Source organism: Anser anser (genome assembly GCF_964211835.1).
Source record: "Anser anser genome assembly, contig: HAP1_SCAFFOLD_595, whole genome shotgun sequence".
Classification (NCBI taxonomy): domain Eukaryota; kingdom Metazoa; phylum Chordata; class Aves; order Anseriformes; family Anatidae; genus Anser; species Anser anser.
In genome coordinates this window covers 4,893-22,917 of record NW_028154096.1, presented here as the reverse complement: position 1 = coordinate 22,917, position 18,025 = coordinate 4,893, and the positions used below count along the sequence as shown (strand labels likewise).

At 37.6% G+C, this 18,025-nt stretch overlaps 1 long non-coding RNA gene across 1 annotated transcript; it reads left to right on the top strand.

Moving 5' to 3' along the window:
* The first annotated feature begins 570 nt into the window (after window positions 1–570).
* On the top strand, window positions 571–4,022 carry LOC310890812. Its single transcript, XR_014577321.1, has 2 exons — window positions 571–2,258; window positions 2,869–4,022. It is a non-coding gene; the product is annotated as an uncharacterized lncRNA (long non-coding RNA).
* The last annotated feature ends 14,003 nt before the right edge of the window (window positions 4,023–18,025 follow it).

Genomic DNA, 18,025 nt, shown 5'->3' with positions numbered 1-18,025 from the left:
AACAAACGGAATTCATGGGAATGTACAATATAGGCATGATCCAGTCAGTTTATCCACATTGATTACAAAGTAAATGCTATTTGGCGGTATCAGTTTATATTCAGAATCAATCCACTGGTGTTTCAGAAAGAATTATTTAACAATGAATAATGTGTGATTGTAGATCTCAACAGTAAATTACAATATCCTAATTTAATAGAGTATGATCTGTTATTTGCCAACAAACATACAGATTGCCTTATAAATCATGCAGTAGTGCGGTTATAGAATTCACTATACTGAATTATATTTCATTACTGCCTATTGAACAGCCATGTTTTTGCTATATAATATAATTTTCCATCTTTTAACTTAGTTTCTTTTACTAACAGAAAATGCAAATTAGTCCCGAGGAAAAATATTTACTGGGGACAGGCAATTAACTATGCATTTCAGGGAATGGCACCAACTACGTGAAAATCATCAAAACGCTTTTCTGTATTGGACCTCTCTGTATGTAACTGTTTATGTATTTAATGAATTATATTGAATATAAGACCACAGCTGAGGAAGTCAAAATAATAGGTAAGTCTACAGATGAATGTACTTCCAGGTACAGGATTTCTGTAATGTCTATTTTTGTTTCACGTTGGTCACTGACACTTTTCAGAATGAGGTTTCTCCTGCAGTTATAATCTGAACTCTCTTATTCAGTTAATGATTCAAAGTATTTGAGGTGAATTATAATTTTTTATTATTATTATTGCCTTGTGGGTATTTGTCCCAGTTACCTTACTTAAAATTCATGTTAAGGAATTGTATACTCCCAAAAGATAAAGAAGGAAAGGTTTGTAGGGAGACAAGCCTTTTGTTCCAGTTAAAAATAGCTAAGAACATATTGAGAAAGTGGGGTGGAATTAAAGAGCTGAAATTACAGAATCAGGGAACAGCTGAGGTTGGAAGGGACCTCTGGAGATCATCTAGTCCAACCTCCCTGCTCAAGCAGGGTCACCTAGAGCACATTACACAGGATCATGTCCAGACAGGTTTTGAATATCTCCAGAGAAGGCGATTCTACAACCTCTCTGGTCAGCCTGTTCAAGTGCCCTGTCACCCTCATAGTGAAGATTTTTTTTCCTCACATTCAGGCTGAGCTTCCTGTGTTTGTGCCTGTTGTTTCGCATACTATCACTGGGAACCACTGAAAAGAGTCTGGCCCCATTGTCTTAACACCCTCCCTTAAGACACTGATATACATTGGTAAGATCCTCTCTCAGCCTTCTCTTCTCCAGGCTAAACAGGCCCAGCTCTCTCAGCCTTTCTTCATAAGGGAGGTGCTCCAGGCCCCTAATCATGTTTGTAGCCCTCCTCTGGACTCGCTCCAGTAGTTCCATGTCCCTCTTGTACTGGGCAGCTCAATACTGGGCACGATACTCCAGGTGTGGTCTCACTAGGGCTGAGTAGAGGGGGAGGATCACCTCTGTAAACTTGCTGGCAACACTCTCCCTAATGCGCCCCAGGATACCACTGGCCTTCTTGGCCACAAAGGCCCATGGCTGGCTCACCGTTAACCTGCTTTCCACCAGGACTCCCAGGTCCTTCTCCAGAGAGCTGCTTTCCAACAGGTCGGCCCCCAGCCTGTACTGGTGCTTGGGGTTATTCTTCCCTAGGTGAAGGACCCTGCACTTGCCTTTGTTTAACTTCATGAGGTTCCTCACTGCCCAACTCTCCAGCCTGGCCAGGTCCCTCTGAATGGCAGTGCAGCCAGTCCTGCCAGGTTTGTGTCATGATGAATCCACGCTGACTAAAATAACATTGCATCCAAAATAGTTCCTTCAAACTAGAAAAGAATTCTAAAAATTTAAGCCAGCTTCCATGGTAGAACTTAAAGGCTTTATCACAAACGGTATATACCAATTTTTCAACATTTTAGGAACATCTAATAGTAAACTAGATATTTACAGTACTTAAGACCATATTTTTTAATACCTATTGATTTGAGGTTGTCTAGCTGGATTTGGCAAGTGCCTAGTTTGTATTTTGGAACACTGAAATATTGCTTTGGAAGTCCCATTATCTGCTTTAATATTTTTTTAAATATTTGGGCAGGGACATGTACTTGATTTCTGTATATGATGGAAGCCTGTTGACTGGAAGTCCAAATGGTTTGAAGTTCAACAAGTTCTTGAGGCCTCTTCCACAGGACCTAGGCACCTAAGGCAGTCTTATGCACAGGAGAAACACAAGGGTATATGTACAAAAAGCCTGCTATGCATAAAGTAAGATTACTTGTGAACATGAGTAGCTCAAATATTATAGTAACTACAAAAACCTGCAATTAACTGTTTCATCTTTTTTGTTCTTTAGGGGTTTCAAAATCTCCTTTTGTCTTTTCAGATGGTATTCCCTAACAAGCTTTACACTAGCCTCACACTGCTCCTTTAGACATCACTGGGGGTGTTATCCTGGGCTCCATAGGAATAGTTAGAAAAAACACTTGGGCACTTGGGAAAATCTCTGCTGAGCTATTTTGCTGTTTCTGACATTTAGAAGTAAATTTGTAAAGGGTCAAGTGAGAAGTAACTCTTTTTTTTTTTTCTTGAGAAAAATGAGGAAACTGGATCTTCACCCATAGGAAAAGAATCATCAACAAAAAACAGCCAATGCAAACTTTTCCTCTAAATTATTAAAATAGTTTATGTGAAGTACCATAGTCTTCTTACATGGTGCGTGTTGCTGGTGCTTGTTACTACAAGCATCTTGATTAATCCTCAGTGTTCATTTCCTCTTTAATGAGATCTGAGAGCACGCAGACTTCAGTCAGGAAGTGGTCCAGTGACACACTCATGGAGTAACCCTGCTGTATTTCATGTTGTTTTCTCTTCCTAGCTGGACAGTGCCACTTCTCTCATCCAGGCAGCTAAAAATCTGATGAACGCTGTGGTCCTTACAGTGAAGGCATCGTATGTAGCTTCTACTAAGTATCAGAAGGTCTATGGTACTGCTGCAGTGAACTCACCAGTTGTATCTTGGAAGATGAAGGCCCCTGAGAAGAAGCCTCTAGTAAAGAGAGAAAAACCAGAAGAATATCAGACAAGAGTGAGAAGAGGGTCCCAGAAGAAACACATTTCCCCTGTACAGGCCTTAAGTGAATTTAAAGCTATGGATTCATTCTAAAACACTAAGCTTTACCAGGAGGGTTTTATATTCTTTTTGTATGCATACCTGCCGACTTGTATGCGTCTGGCATGGGGTGGGGGAAAACTGTCAATCTGCATGCAACCTGAGACTCTACTGAAGTAACTAACTTTCTGCAACGCCAAAATTTATGGTGTTCTCTTCTAATGTTCAGTGGACTTATTCCAAGCTTACTTTTTAATCTAAACTATAGCATTAATTTGGCCAAAGAATTTGCATCACAGGGGTATGTGTGAATTAAATAGTAAATTCAAGTCTAAACCCAGAAATTTTTATGCATGCAAGAAACATTAGGTTGGCAGGTATATTAAGTGGAAAAAAAAATGGAATTGTAATGGTAGACCATAAAGCTTGTATTGCTTCTGTTCCAGTGCAAAAATGTACTAGCCAATATGCTTAAATGTGTGGCCCAATAATTAAATGATATAACTTTTAAGTCATCTTCATCATAGTATGTGAATTTTTAAAATAAATACAAACTAATTCATCTTTAAAATGCTTCTTTTAAACCATATTTTGTTCTTTATATTCTAGTCGTGTTATGATTGCTCACATTTCAATTAATCCCATTAATATGAACAGAGGTTTACTTTTGCCAATTGAATTCCTTATGGTGGAGTATGAAGCACAATATGGTGATTGACATTGCCTTTTATATTATGATTATTATTATTATTATTATTATTATATTAGTAATAGAAGACCTGGTGGTGGAATGTTTAGAGACACGGAAACTGACAATGTGAGAATTTAGAGGCAAATATGTAGGTGTAGCTTGGATTACAGGTACCTGACATACCGTTGTAACCACTAACTCAATAAACTCATTTAACCTTGGAATCCTCAATATGGCTTGTCTCTTTTAATGAACAACTATCTTCTGCATCATAGTTGAGGTAGACATATTAATTTTCCTCATGTTTCCTTTTACTTATTTATTTAGTCAAGGAAAACCAACATTACACTCATTTTCTCAGTTTGTTTTTTTTTTTTTTTTATAATCAGGATAGCCAAATATGAGCAATGGGTAAAAACCATAGTTTAAATCTTTATGTGAGACATACATGCCAAGAAGGTGATGACATTTTTTGTTCAAATACACCGCCTCAGAAACACCATGAGGATAGTTCATTTTAATAAGTTCGTAAGCTTGACATCTAAGAAACTTGGAAATCATCATCATGCCACACTGTATAGATATATATAAAGGCCACTGCACAAAGAAATGCAGTACCTGCTTTTATTCCCTTTTGACCCCAACAGTTTTCTCAACTACAGAGGTTGCGTTATAATTGTGAAAAGGTCGTGGTATATTTGAAAACAAAGCAATAAGCATGCATTTATTTTTCTTGTAATTATATAATAACAACATAAGATAACTTCTGTGATATCATAAGGGATCTGAAACACTGTGAGAAAGTGAGATATACCATAAGTGACACAGCTATTCCTTACAGTGTTTTTGAGAGGTGTTTGGATGCTTATGTCAGATTTATTATTCCTCAGAATAGCAATGTACCTAATTTTGTTCTATTGCCCTCCTACACAGTCTAAAGAAAGAAATATATTCTCCAAGGCTTTCTAGGAAATTATGATTTTTGCTTTGTTTAGTTCTGTATAATAAAAAGGTCTGACATAGAGTGTAGGAATAAACTAATGGATGAGGATTTGGGAAATGTTCAGTACAGCCAGTCCTCCACTAGCAAAAGGGAACTCATCACCAATGTAGTGTTATGAAGAGCTATGCTGGACCATGGATCAGAAAGCTGTGTCTGTTTCTTTGCAACTATCATCTTGGTTCACAAACCAAACGGACGGGTACCATACATATTCTTGAATACATACAACCTTGAAAATTTTATCTTCAAATTTTATTGACAATGCATAAGAAGCAATTATATTGCTACATCTAGAAAGTACAACTGTAAGAAAGTAACTGTAAGTTAACTGTAAGTTAACTGTAATCACAGAATTCAGTTATTTTTAAGTAATGATTTGTTTCTAGCAGATGAATGTGCAGAAAATGACTGGTTTGAAGATCAGTGTGGAGGTCAGGCAGGCATCCCTGAACAAGAGGCAGTTTTTATTCTAGCCTTGTCTTCCATGCTGTGGTCACTCTTCACATTATTCACATGCCAGCAACTGTTTGTTCTCTGTGAGAAACTAGAAACCCAAATTACAAGAGTGACTTATATGCTTCTCCCAGGAATGGCTGTATCTTTTGATCTGCAGCCGTGAGGAGAAGGCTAGAGAAAGGGCTTTGGCTTACTTCCCACCTTAAAAAGCTGTGGAAAAAGGGCTAGCAGAATATTTCAGTTTTGTAATTTACTTCTTCAGCAAGAACTACAGCCAATTTCTGAATTAAGAAGTCAGAGAAAACAGAAAGTCTGAGAACTTTTAGATAACTTTCAGAATAATTTTCCTAAGATTATTTTTCCATGGTGGTTGATTTGTTAAATTAAGACTTTAAAAATGAGAAGAGTTAAAATGGTTAAATAGCTTTACATCAATTTGCTACTGAACAAAGTGTAGTAATACAAAGTAGTAGAGGTTTTGGATAGGACAAAGAAATGAAACCTGAGTGTGGTAAAGTAACTCAGTGCATTACTCATAGGTAGCATTTCTTATCCTTAATTCCCAGTGATGTCAATTACATCACTAACCATATACATGAATTTAATTGCTTGGCTGCATATAAATGGCAGTATTCATATGCTTAAAGTTGAACAAATGCTTTGATAATAAGGAAGTAGGGGATAAAGCTCAACACAGATTCACTTTGAGCCCATATTTTCTTGCTACTGTGTTATTAGTGTGTGAAATACTGATCAATAGTCCAGCTCTTTTGCATTTTAAAAAGAGGTGGAGCAAGGTGTGGAAATGCAGTACAGGAAACAATCCATGAACAAAATACTGGGTAGATATTTTATATGTGTGTGTGTGTGTGTGTGTGTGTGTGTGTAGAATTATTTTACGTGTCCACATGAAAGCTGGCCAAAACAAGTTTCCTCTGTCTTTATGAAATACATTTAATAAAGAAGATGTATATTTATAGGCTCCAAATGAGCCTGTGTATGAAAATGTATATTTCAATGGGATTGTTAAGCAAAAACCAGAATTGCATTGTTTGTTTGTTTTTTTTTTTAAACCAGCTCTCCAACATCAATCTAAACCAATGGCTTTTAACTGAAATAAGGCAATGTAATGTATCTCATTTCACTCAATATGCCTTCAGAAAATCTTTCACATCAGACTCTGTTGTTCAATTATTTTTGCAAGGCAGAGAAAGAATACTTGTGAAGTCAGGAGACTGGAACAGAGCATGTTTTAAACTTCATCAGTAGTTTGTCTGGAAGAGGAGCGTCACAGCTGAAGCTGTTTCCAAGGATGGACAGTTCATCCTATTGCATCTTAGTGATGATAGCAATGAACTTAAGCATTTATTTGGAACATATTGACCTTGCTGTTGAATTGCACCTGCAGAGATCAGGAATAGTCTCAAGGATTTTTCTGGTTTCTCGCTGAATGACCAAGTGCAACCTCAGGCAAGGGTTCACACATTTCTCCTGCTTTAGATATTTTTCTCTTTATGACTCAGTTAACACCAAGCTACGGAGAACATGACAGCTTGATAAAAGCTGTGGGAGGTAGAAATGTTGTATTTTCCTGCTCTAGTTATAGTTTTAAAGGAATAAATATTTAATTACTTATGCAATGTTTCTTTCTTTTATTTATGTCAGGTGGGGTGACATAGGTGAGAAGTCGCTACCTAATATTAGCTTCTCTTGGTAAACTTTCAGAGGTCCAGTATGGCTTAGTAATTCCTGTGTAGTATTAGACTTGAAGCAGAATGTGAAATTTTTGTACTTACCTGCATTGTCCATGCTTGCTAAAATTAAATACAAGGAAGAAAGAGAAACAAAGTGATATTTCCAAAACCTCCTGTAATATTCAAAGGTAATTACTTTGCTAGAAGGATGTATTCAATCCATTTTTTTTTCTTTCTTTCTTCAGAAACTTCTCATGCAGAAATTATTAAAGAAGGGGTTCTTTGGCCTGCATTTCCAGGAGATCATATTAAATTGCCTTAATGGCTCCATCTCCCCACTGAACCATAGATTTGGCTGCTAGAAGGAGGATAGATTAAAAACAAACAAACAAAAACAAACAAACAATCTTTTATCATATTTGGTTATTTTTCTTTTAACTTTCTGTGTTTATGTGTACTTTGTGTGAGTCTATGCATGCACACAGGAGCATTCCCAAGATACATGTACATTTATGTGGCCAAAAATCTAGCAAGTAGCAATCTACTCCTCAAGAAACAGTTGCTGCCTTTATTTAGCTTGAATATCTTTAGGGTTTCACAAGGCCTTCTGTGTGGTCTGTACTGAGTCTTTAAGATCCTAATGACCCACTTTTCACCTCCAATACATATATATGTGTATGTATATAAGAATCAGAAGAGCCCAGGTTGGATGTGACCTTGGAAGATCATCAGTTCCAACCTTTAGTGGGAAATGGGGGCCTAGATGAGATTACCTAGCACCCAGTCCAATCACATCGGGTATTTATGTGTGTGTATATATATAAATATATATTTGGCTATACGGAAGTCACGCCTGGTTCAGACGAACCACAGGCTCCTCATTTTCATTAACCTGCTGCCCAGCATTAGTCACTGTTATGCAGCCAAGTGCAGGGAACCTGCAGGAGCTAAGAGACCCTGTTGTCATATACAAGTTTTATTATCAGTTAGACCCTGGTCTACAACTGAGACCTTAAGGAAGATACATTATTTGAGCCATAATTGTGGAGTAAATTAGGATCACAGGGCTATGTGAAAGACTGCGTAACTTATTTCATTTGCTCCTGAAGCCAGGGTTTAAAACTGCAGTATGCACAGCTAGCAGGTCACAGAAGGTCTAGGGTATTTCAGTGAGCCATTTGCTTGCTCTGGGAAGAAAAGCTCTGCAATATTCCCTAGTGCCATGATATAAGGTGATTTGTACACTTGTGTCATTGTGTAGTGTGTCTGTGTGTGTTGGGAGGAGGGGGGGGGCAGGGGGTGGATCATAATCTCTTTTCCCTTTACAGACAGTGACTACTAGAAATCACGTTACCTTGATCTCAGACGCTACAGAAGACTCCTTTCACTGGAATCAGTTTAAAATACAGATTTATATTAGCGTGGCTTGGTGGAAACATTCCCTGCATGAGACCATGGGGAGCGCTACATGTATCTTACACGTCAGCTATATTGCATATTGAGTGGTCAACAGAACTCCATATGAAGAAAATTTAGCTTTTCCCATTATGAACCTTCAGATGCTTCTGTTGTTCACAGAACTCATCTTTATTTTTCTTTTAGATACAACAGCGACTTGTTAAATGATTAAGTGAAAATAAAAAAAATCACAACTTACATCCTAGCACCTATTCTGCATGCACACACTATGAAAGAAGTACCTATGGGAAGGGGTGATAGAAGCTCACAAATCATAGGCATTTTCTTGACTGACAAAAATTGTATTAGGTAAGACCTTGTTGGAAGCTTTTTCTTTCTTTCCTTATAGCTTTCTTCCCTGCTTTGATTGATCCATCTTAGCTGTTCTTTCTCTTTTACAGGTACTACCCATTTTTAGATAGAAAGCTTTTATTTCAGCATGAAAAAGCTGTAGTGTAAGTGTTATGGACAGGAGAGCTCATCTCAAAGGCTGAAACAGTGGAAAGTCTCATGATTGAAGTGGACTTGTGTAACTGTTTCACCTGGTAACATTTTAGGGCTGATATTTGAGTTTTAGACAATTGAAGCAAACATTTTCCTCGCTATTTTACTTCTAAAAATGCCATGAGAAGAGTTTGTATTCCGTTTCTGAAAAATAGTGTTTGTGCAAAAGACATGCTATTTTGTACTTTAATAATGCTTAAGTGAGTAACTTTGGGAGGAGGAGAGTACAAAACACTACATTTCAGTATCCCTGGTAATATGGTCTGGAATGAAAACTGAACCACATGACAAAATGGCACATTTATTAATGTGGTACAGTCATCTCAAAGCCATCACAGGATCTCGTCAACAATGACTATTGTCTTGAAAATCAGTGAAGAAAAAAAGGTTGAAATAAAAAAAAAATAAGTGTTTATTTTGATGTAGCTTACTTGAGGTTAAATTTTGAAAAGAAGTAAAGGTATACGGACATCAGCTGGGCACATCATGCTTTCCCTGGCTGATGCAGTATTTCCCATTTCCCTTTGTGCTAATACCACGGGTCTACAGAACGGTGTTTGGACAGGTCCAGGCATCACTGCTGCAAGAGCAAATGTCACCTATAGCATTTTAGATCTGTGCCAGCCTTGTTCAAGGTAAACATCTACCTTCTGGCTCCTATAGCTAGAGGGTGGCTGTGCAGGACAGAACACGGTAGGCAGAGGTCAGAGACCCCTGCGGAGACCTGAGCTGCATCATGCTGCTCAGTCTGTGGTCCATCGCTGGTCCACAAGGCAGCAGACAGAGCACATGTGGCTTGCTATGCAATCAAGAAAACAGATGAGAAGAAAATACATAAGTAAATAAATAAACAATAGAATAAAGCCTGCTAAGCTTTCTCATAAATTCTCAGATGAAAAACAAGTCTTGATCCACTAAAACTGCTGAAGTAATGGAGGCTCCTGTTTAAACACCGTCATCCAATGCACGGCATGAAAAACAGTGCTGAATGTCAAGTATTAATCCAAGTCTACACACACATACACACGCACAAATACTATCTTAGTTTGTTATTGTTCTGTTGTGGGCTGCCTTTTCAGGGACACATTTTTATTACATTTTAACCATCATTTTCATCACCCAAATTTTATTTAATCATTGGGATTTATAAGAATCTTAAATAAATAAATAAATAAATAAATAAATAAATAAATAAATAAATAAATAAATTCCCACCGTCACCACCACCCTGAGAGATACTTAGGTGTCTCTTAATTCTTCTAGATGTCAAACCTGCCAATGTTACATACACCTCAAACAAACACATTACACCTGCAAATCATCTCCTCAAAATCCTGCACTATGTGAGCACTAGCTTTCAAATTCAAAACATCTTATATTTCTCCACCTAAGAATTTTGTGGATTAAAGGAATTTTTCAAGTCTAGGTCTGTGACCTGATCTACTACTTTTTAATAAATAGATAAATAAATAAATAAAACTTCTAAAATGCTTTTCAGACATTAAAAATAAATAAATAAATAAAATGCTAGGGCAGTTCCAAAGCCTGTTAATTTATGCTGTTCTTACTAACAAAAATGTCTGGCAGAATACGGTTTGTTAACTGACCTTATAATTGACCTGTAGAGCATCATGTGTTAGGCATACTAAGTTGTCTCATGATAATGCCTTCCCCATCAAGGCTTATTGCTTTAGTACAGCTCATTAGGAAATGAGGACATAAATTAAACTTGAAAAAGAGAAATGGAAATGTTGATGTGGGAACGTCTCGGAGTATCTTGTGTGTTGCAGAGGGTATGTAGGCCTTTTCTTCCTGATGCTTCGGCTAAGGAATGCATTTATTTAGGAGTTACACTTCCCATTAAATTTAATTGCTTCCCCTGAGGCTCCTGTGGTAGAAGCCTAATTCATTCCATGAAAGGTGGCTCTTATCTGAAAGTATGTGGTAAAGGTAGGGCTAATGCAAGGGAGAATTCACATTAACACCCTATCTTATGTGGGCTTCCATAATGTAAAGGTGATGGTGGGGGTTTCAGAGGCTCATGCTCAGATTGTCAGACATAGCTGAGCAGCATAGCAGAGTACATCTTTTATGGTATTACAAAGGTTATGCATGGTAGGTAACCTATATTCACAACGCTTCTACAGGAAGCATTGAGCTAACCTGTGTGAACTAATTCAAAAATGGATTTCATTCATTATTGATGAGCTATTTTAGATTGCAGAGAAGTTTTTATTTTTCCTTTCAGAATTGGTGTTTCTTATTCAGGAGTTCTTTTCTACATTATTAATTCAATCATGCAGAGTACCTTGCTGCTTAATTTATTGCTTTCAGATTCTTCTCAGTCCAAAGCCATGGGACTTTAGGCTTGCAGAAAAGCTACTGAAAGCTCTTTTCTTACTAAAATAAATACTTTATTATTGCTGATTTTATGGCTTTAAGGCTCTAGCATCATGCCTCAAGTACTGCTGCTTTCACCATTTTTTTTGTTATTGTTTTGTTTGTTTGTTTTTGTTTGCTTGTTTGGTGGTGGGTTGTTGGTTTTTTTTGGTGTTTTGTTTTGTTTTCCTTCCAAGCACTTTGCGTTCAGGAGGCATCATTTTTTATGATACCCTAATTGTGTGGACATCTTATGATACCTCACCATAATAGCATTGGGAAGACTTCCCTGTAGCCTACAATTCAAGAAAGATCATCTCCTAACATCTCTATCCTTTATCACACATTTGTGCAAGAGGAAGCTTTGACCAAGTGCCTCTATAGCATAGAGGTTTTGATGATAGAATATTTTCATAGCTCTTTCTCTTCCGCCATTCGTATGGGTCCAGACTCCAACCTAATTTGTTCTTACTGTATATGTTATTTTCTGAGACTGTATCAATCTTGTGCCACAGAGCCTGACTTAAAGATATCCAGAATGATCATGCCTAAGTTACATGTGAAACTAGAAGCTGCATAACTGCGTCACGGCTGTATTCTGTACAGGTAGAGCCCTGGTGAGTACCATTATTGTATGGGTTGAAAAAGCTCAAGTTATTCAGAGTTTCAACACAAAAATGCCGTATCTTTTCTCTATAGTAATCTTTCCACGGGAGACCAAAATAACTGTAAAAGTCAAGATTTGTTAGGATATATGCAATAGTATTTTTCAATGTAAATAAGATAAAGAGGTGTCTTGAGTAAACAGAATAGTAATTAAAAAAAAAAAAAAGGCAACATAAGCAACTTTCCACTTGTCTACTGCATTATTGCAGCTGGTTCCTTATGTTCAGGCTTGGTTTCCACCAATTATTGGCTTCCTGATTGGCAGCAAACATAACCCTCAAATAATCCTTCTTTCCATCTCCTGCAATTCTTGGACTGTTCATCTATTACTTGTGTTGTGCAGATATCCTTCTCTGAGCTCCCTGCTCCCCTGTTTTTCTCCTTTCTTCTCCTGGCCCCATTCTGGACCCTGATTTCCCCTCTCTCCAGTGGAATCTGCTTCTTCCCACCACTTCCCAGCATTTCTCAGTCCACTCAGCTGAGATTCTCAGATGACAGGCTCGAGATTCTCTGCCCTGTTTGCTGAATCATGGCTGTCCAAAGCAGTGCTAACCCAAGCCACCTTCAAAGTATTGTTTGTCAGAAGCAAACTGTTCCCTCTGGGTTATATACTTTGTGCTGACTGCAATGAGAGGAGGGATAATAGCTTTCTCTGTATTATCTTGTTTCAATGCACTCAGCAGTGACCCTAGATTAATCTCTGCTGTCACCTCATTCAGTTTGTTCCTCAGGCACCTGAGAACAGCTTGGTTGGGATTCCCCAGGAAAACACCTACTGGGTTCTCTGCTGTGGGTCAGCAGCATAAATGCTGACACAGCCAGAGGAGAGGAGCCTACTATCTGTCTGAAGCAGTTCCATATACTTCTGGGACACCCTTAATTTCCCAGCTGGTTCAGGCTTGAAACCAGGCTGTTTTCCAACTTCATAGGTTTTTTTTTGTTGTTGTTTTTGTTTTATATGGTTGATTTCCTGCCAAGATGCAGTTCCTCCATGTGGACACTGAAGAGAGAGATTAGTTTCTGTCTTCTGTGACAGGTTTGTGAGTGTGTCCTACTAAACTGGAATTTTCCTTTGCATGCCAGGACTCTGATTGTGTGCACTGTCTATTCAGCATTGGCCCTATTAGCAGGATCTTTTGCCTTTAAACTTCTTTTTTTAGGCTTTTAATCTACCAAAAGTGCAGGTGGACCCTGAAGTGCTTGTATATTCATTGTGGTTGGCTCTCTTTCTGGGGAAAAGGCCTTAATTTGTGACACTCACAAAACTTGTTGGCAGTCTGCAGTATAGAAAAGTGAGCAACGAATAACGACTTTTTTTTTTTTTTTTTTTTTTGTAAGTAAGGCATAAAAGAGTATTGGGGCTCTAAAATGATTATTGGTTTGGGTTGGACTTGGAGGTTCAGCTAAGATTTATTAGGCGCTCTCCTAAATGTCAGATTTGTTTTTAAGAGATTTTTAAAAAGAGTAGAAATCTGGCAGACCTAGGAACTAGTATTGGTGGGAGGTAAAACCAGACACCCCTGAAAGGTAGGTGAGGGCGTTTTTCTGGTCTCTTCAAAATAATCAAGTTTCTAAACTAAGGGAGCTTTGGGTTGCCTTTTTTGATCAAGGTGGGGTTGAAGTTGGTCTTGCTGACTGGTCTCTGTGTTCAGAATAAAACCATGACTGCACAGACTGTTAGGGCTGGTTGAAGAGTTACCAGAAGCAGCCTGTGTACAATAGCATGAATCTTGATAAGGGTTTGTTTAACCCGTTTGCTTTGCTTTTATTCTCACTTCTGTCTGCCTGGTCTCATTAACCTGCATGATCTTACTGGATGTTTGCATGAGGCTCAAGCTCTGAAGCTCTCTGCCCGAGGAAGCTTCAGAAATCAATTTCAATTTGACAATAAGTGATCAAGAAATTGCTGAAGACCTAGCTTTGAAGTGATACAAATATATCAAGGTAAAATAATAACAAAATAAATAGGAACTTAAGTAATATGCTATGTAAAATCTATCCACAATTCATTCTATATAAAAATCCATACATTGGCAGATTAGCTCCCAGTAAAGAATGGCTAATATTAAAGCAATAACTCATATCACCAATGCTGCAGCTCCTTATGAAGAATTTTATCAGGAAATCATATTAATACTATTTGAAATTGTCACAAACATCCTTTATTCTAGTTATCTTTGCCTGAGGTTCTCTTAAGAAACCATGTACTATTTTGTAATATAAATGCTTCACAACTGGGTTCTTGTCCTGTGCAGTAACATTAAAGTGACTTTTTCTCACTTATGTATAAAAATTAAACCGAAGAAAATTCAAAATATGCTCTTTTTAGCATAAAATGCTTATTATTTTGTCACAATAACCCTTCAGTCATGTTAGCTTATAATACACTCATACTGAATAAAGATCTGGTTCTTATAAATCACTACTGGTAAAGAAAATTGATATGACTCAGATTTAAATTTTCATTATCAAGGATACCTTTTCCATGAGCATTTATTTTTAAGAAAAAATAAAGAAGTATTTCTTTTATTATTTTAATCAATTTAACATCAGTGAATTGCAGTTCACTACCTTTTTTCAATCTTGTTGCAGTTTTAGTGGGTTTTTGGGGTGAAATTTAAAACATTCACCCAGGTTTTCCTTTAATACCCCTAACACACAGCCTCAGGAATGCCTGACCACTGGGACTTGGCTGCTTGGCCTTACAGGGATGAGAACTAATTGAAGTAACCTGTGACTAATCCATATTATGGAAGAAGCCAAGGAGGCATCAGAGAAAGTAGGTGGGAAGTTGCTGGGTAGTACCCAAAGGACTGTTTTGCCTTTTTTGAACTCAGTGAAGATAAAACAACTTGAGAAGCGATTTATCTTGTTGTTGAGCCCCTCTCCTTTACCAGAGAAAGAGGCTAATTACTGATATTTAGCTAGACTAATGCAGGGTCTTCTATACAGTATAGATTCATCTATACAGGTTTGTGCTTCTGTGTACAACTCTTAAATTTGTGTATCTCGAAAATTTGTGAGATTCTCTTGATGAAAGCAAGCGCAGAGTGTGGTCCTAAGTAGATTTAGAGAGCTTTGGCTTAACCAGCAGGCTGTTTGAATTAGTGCGTTCAGGTGAGCTGAAAACAACTACCTAAATTTTCCAGTGAACTTCTAAGGTATTCAAAATGCAGGAAACAGTATTTATTTGATGAAGTCTCACCAAGAATTCTAAATAATAAGTTCCTATCAAATAACGGTACTCAAGCACAAGAAGAACATTGCATCAGTTGCATGATGGCTGAAGGTTTATTTTTGACTACAGCTGTCCTCATGCACGTACCTTTTTATTATTGCACTGTAACTCCACAACAATTTCTGTTTTTATTCAGAGGTCTTTCTAAAGGCATTTAAACCTACTCACACAAGCATACCACGACTACAAGGCACAGCACCATTTCAGTTTGATCATAAAACTAAAAACAAAATCAGAAAACCTTGTTACTAATGAGTATGTGTCTGTATTAAAATTGGGGTATTTAAGATTACCTCCTGAAACACAGAGCACCTTGACACCAAGAGACTTAAATGTCAAGTAGGAGAAACATACAGATGGGTAAGAAAATGACCTTGAAGTTTGGAAACAATAGGGTTTCAGAATTTTATGTTTCAGAGCAAAGTGAAGAGCCTTTTGCTATGCTTTGTGACCCCAGGACAGTCAGTGAACCCTTGTGATGCTCCACGTGAGAAACTGTCATTGGCAGCTCTTTACTCTAATAAACTGGCCTGTACTGAGCAGTCTGGCTATTCATTTTCCTGGAGGAGGACAAAAAATAAGACATTAATCAAATGATGGGTGGTATCAATAGCTCTGCCATGGAAAGGAAGTATAATTTTGCAGTAAATTTAAAAGAGGTCGATGAAGATTTAAACTTATCAAATACATCCAAAGCTTGGAAGATTTCTGTGCTCCTCATCTACCTAGTAGGACATTAGCCAATGCTATAACCAATAGAAAAGCTCTATTTTGTTACTGTATCCTTAAGCAAAATCCTCCTTCCCTCTTGTCAGTTCTTCCTTAAAATAAGTATAGGAAGACTTTAGATATAACAGACCTGGCTAGGAAACTGTCAATATTTACTTAGAGGGGGGAAAAATATTTATTACATTATTTCATTAATATTTTCTGAGCATTTCATTTAGGGAAAAACAAATCCAATAACTATTGTTTCCCAAAACACCAAATGTATTTCCATTCTCAGTAAGAAAAATCTATATTGAGGCACTGAAGGATTACAGTGAGCAAGTGATCTTCCTGCTGTCATTTTTTTTTTTTATCCATAAAAAGGTTTCTTTGATTTAAAACTTTTTTTTTTTTTTTTCCCATTGAAGAAAAATTTAGGAATATATTTCCAACTAGTTCTGTTTTGAAGTGAATCGGAGTCTTTCCGACAAAGCAGAGTCTGATCTGATTTAAGCCAGAATGGTCACACTGATATCAGAAGTTAATTTCTTTAAGCTGTTGTAAGTTACTAACAACATGATGGTTTACTGCTTTCTTCACCTGAAATACAGGCAGGATTCATCAGTGTCTGCCTACTGGAACAGTTACCCACTACATCCCTTTAAGAGACCCACTTTTTGAATGCTGTACATTTTGTCAATCTACAGTCTTTAGGACTGACATTTTCTACACAGTGTGTTTACAAACAGTCTGAAAAAAAAATCATCTGGACCATTTCCATCCCTTATGAGAACGGGGAGGCGGTGTGTGTGTGTTGGGGAGAAATACTCTGCTTTGTTCTGAGTGAACAATCAATATTGGTTTTGCTGGAGAGCGGGTTTTCTCTCCGTTGTCTGCAGCTGAGCAACCATCCTTGGTCCTGCTTTGCCTGAGACCAGCAGGTATTTCTGAGGACCACTGTCCATCACATCTCTTAAACATATCAATGGAACATTGCAATATGTCATTGGTGTCATTAACTCAAATGGCTTCTAGGGTAAACTTGCATAGCACAAATCAGCTTTCATAGAGATGTACACAATGACTTTGAAGAAACAAGAATGGTTAATAGAAATAAGAGATGTTTTTAATCCATCTTTATACATGGTACATCGTCTCAGAACCGATTCTTCATTTACAGTTGCATTTCAGTAGAGAGGTAATCTGTTGGCTAGATAGTTGTCAACATGTTAAATATTCCTCCTGAGAGTTAAGTATTTTAATTTTTAAACCAAATGGTGTATGATCCCATGAAATAATGCCTTGTACAAATCTTGAGTATTTAAACCTGACACTATAAACTTTTGCAATCAACCAAATGTGTAATTGCATGAAAGAATGTATCAAATTAGTTTGATAGGATTTGCTTTCAGAAGAAAATGTGAATTATATTACCTTCCTTTAGGTCTTTATCTGTTATATCCTGTGTCAACCATTATTCTACTCAGAACCACTGTCAGGCTGATGTGCCTGTAATTACTTTGTTTATCTAAATACTAACACAATCTCCAGCTGAAGAATGTGGATGCAGGGCATATGGGATTGCTGTGTTTTCAGATTTATATTTTCAAAGATTGGAAATTGCAGACATTCATCAGACATAATGTGGATGCATAAATCTTCCAGTCAAAGATGACACTGCTAGGTACAGCTGAGCTCCAGTTCATTACATCCTAGCATCCTAACCATGAAAAACGTGAGATTAACTGAGCCCTCCAGAAATGCTTATTTCCCACTATTGGTTATGAAGGGAGTTTAGGATGATGTGGTGGTTTTATCCAGCTGGGCAGCTGAACTCCACCACAGCCACTCTCTCACTCTGCCTCCTCAAAGGGAAAGGGGGAGAAAATACAATGAAAAGCGCCCAAGGCTTGAGATAAATACAGGGAGATCACTCAAAAATTACCATCATCGTCAAAACAGACTCAGCATAGGGAGATTAATGTAATTCATTACCTATTACTAACAAGCTAGAGGAGCGAGAAACTAAAAGCAAGCTAAAAACACCTTACCCCCACCCACCCTCTTCCACCTCGTCCCTCTGAGCAGTGCAGGGGAACAGGGAATGGGGGCTGCGGTCAGTCCAT